The sequence below is a fragment of the Papaver somniferum genome, chromosome 5, assembly GCF_003573695.1.
Source record: "Papaver somniferum cultivar HN1 chromosome 5, ASM357369v1, whole genome shotgun sequence".
NCBI classification, from domain to species: Eukaryota; Viridiplantae; Streptophyta; class Magnoliopsida; order Ranunculales; family Papaveraceae; genus Papaver; species Papaver somniferum.
The window spans coordinates 138278285-138281140 of NC_039362.1; positions in this window are offsets into that span (position 1 = coordinate 138278285).

Sequence of the window (2856 nt, forward strand, 5' to 3'; positions counted from 1 at the left end):
ATAAAATACTATACACATAGCTTAGGTTACTGAACCGTATATAATGATTGTTCGACTTGGCAAGTTAGACAAAGAACTAAAATCTGTTTGATGTTTATTTATACACCTAAGAAATTAATCATGGTTCACATACATAAGTGTTTACTTTACCAAAAGAAAAACATACATAAGTGTTTAAGTGATAAATGTAGTCTTAAAAGTGTTTAAGAGAGTTCTAGCAATGCTAAACATATTAAAATAATAAGTGTTTAATCATCTTCTAAACATTGTCGGGACAATTGGTACAATGATTCGCCAACCATAGGGCTTGTTCACGAGTCAGGATGTTGCGGTTCGTGAACTGAGTTCGCTAACCCTACTGGACTACCAAAATCAGTTGTCCATGGTTCGTGAACCAGGTTCTCCAACTGCTAGACAATTTATCCAACTTATAAAATCAGTTCGCCAACCGGGTTCGTGAACAGTTCCCAACGGAACTTGCATCTTGTGAACTGGTTCTCCAACCTTCCTGTATTTCTACATATGAGATATCTACGGTTTGCGAATTGGTTCGCCAATCTACCCCGAGTAGAAATTTCAGTAAGTTCGTATTTCTCTTTTATGATGTTTGAAACATTCCCAAGTGTTATAATCATTTGCATGGGAAATTTTCAGTTGATCCACAAATAAATTCATAAAACTAATATTGTTAAGGACCTTTGACCATCTAATCTCTAAATCATATTTCGTGATTTTTCACAAGATAAGCTTGACTCGATACATCTTCTTTGTAAATCTATTGTAAGTCATTTGACATAGTCTTAATATATATAATGATGGTATAGTGAGTAAAATAGAATGGTTCAGTCTTCACATATACACGATACAGAAGTTCTCCAAATGTCTTTGTCGATCTTCGGTCTTCATGGGTGATCTCTGATACTCAACTACAATTCTAACTTATCCGAAACTTGACTTAATAGACTAGAAATCAATATATAGTTTTGATCACCTAACATTGACAACAAGATTGAGATATAAAAGCTTATGAATTCAATCGAGCAATGCTCTAACATCTTGATCTCACTCGAGTATACGTAGGAAGTCAGTGATGCATCCACTTTTATTTTGAATGTTTTTTTTTTACTTTATTTTATGTGAGATGTTGTACATTTTCAAATACGTTGACGATACGACGGGGGGGTCGAGGGTGGCACCTTGGATGTGGTCGACCTAATTTAGTATATTTCAAATTTGGATAAACGGTGCATCTACTCCCGTGAGCCACCATTCATGTCTTTAGGAGGTGTCTGTTGGAGATGAAGAGGCATCCCTAATGTAGACGAATTTTCCAATAAGTAATGAAGATGTTCTCTCATTCAAATTATCAAAATATCCGTGTTTTCTTTTCTCTCTGATCATCATCGGAAACTTCTATTGTATGTCGTTAGTTGGTGAAAGGGAGTACAAACATTGAATTCAATTAATTGCATTTTTATGGTTTCAATTTATCCTGAAGATAATATTCTATTGACCTATCGTACTCGCCAATTGAATGTGAAGGGCCGAAATATTTTCCGCAAAGAATCGAAAGGCCTTGAAGTCAGATCTATAAAAATATCTTGTTTGTGTTTTATCGAATTAAATACAACGTATCCAACAATCTTCCTACTTATTGATGTTCTAATATATGATTAAGAACAATATATGAGCGTCAATGAAAACCAACCATAAGATAACAACATCCTCTATAATATAGAAGAACCCCAATTTTATTTGCATGATAACTTGTTTAAGGACAAACACAACAACCTGCATTCTCTATCTATAAATAAAAGGTCCACAAAATAATCCCATAGCTCGTAATCTTAAAGTAACTCCTATGGGAGGAGTGTTTTGACCCTCTGGTTCATCCATATTTTTTTTTATCAATGATCATAGTTATTGCCTTTAATTATATCAAACGAGATTCCAATCAAGTGGCATCTTTCTCTTCGTGCTTGCAGTGTCATACAACAACCACTTTTCTGGTTTTTCCCGAATTGTTTTTCGTGATCTTTTTGTTTTCGGACAAATGGGCTTGTCCAAATATTTTTAAAACACGTTTCTAATGGACAAGTAAAAATTAATATGGGTGAAATGGACACAAAAAAAATAGGAAGGATGAAACTGGATTCATCCTGATTTAAACTTAAAAAACAGCAAGGATGAAACTGGATGCATCCTGTGAGTTAAAAATAAGAAAAAGTATTTGAAAATAGGCAGAATGAAACTGTTTACATACTGGCTATTTTTACATTTTTTCCATTTAAACAGTATCAAAATTTAGATGTCTTTTTTATCCAGAAATTGTTAATTTGGATCTTTTTAACCAATTTTGTGTTTTGTTTTTTACTTAATTTTTCCTTAGAAGCCAGGGGAATGCATGAAGATTGTCAAACGAGATTAATTAGTAAAAAGAGGAGATGAAGATGCATTCCAATGGTTAACCGAATGGAATGGTCATAACATAATATTTCAAAGTGATTCAAAATCTTCTATATTTTGATGTTGCAGATGGAAACATGGGTAGAAGTAAGAATCTAGTTATGGGGAGGCCAAAAAATAAATAGAGTAGGCAGGATGGCAAAAATGAGTCTTAGTGGAATTGCAACTTCCAACCATTGTCATGGGATGGCTCGGCCCATATATGGGAATACACCCTAGAGTAAGGGAGCATATATATAACATTAGTTTCAATTTTGGGAACAGGTATGTAACATACTTAGTATAATTGATCAAAATCGTGAAAAAATAAAGAAAAGATATATTATCTGGTTCAAATAAGAACATAATCTTTCAGAAATTTCATTAATCATTTTTGGGTAACTCTTAGGT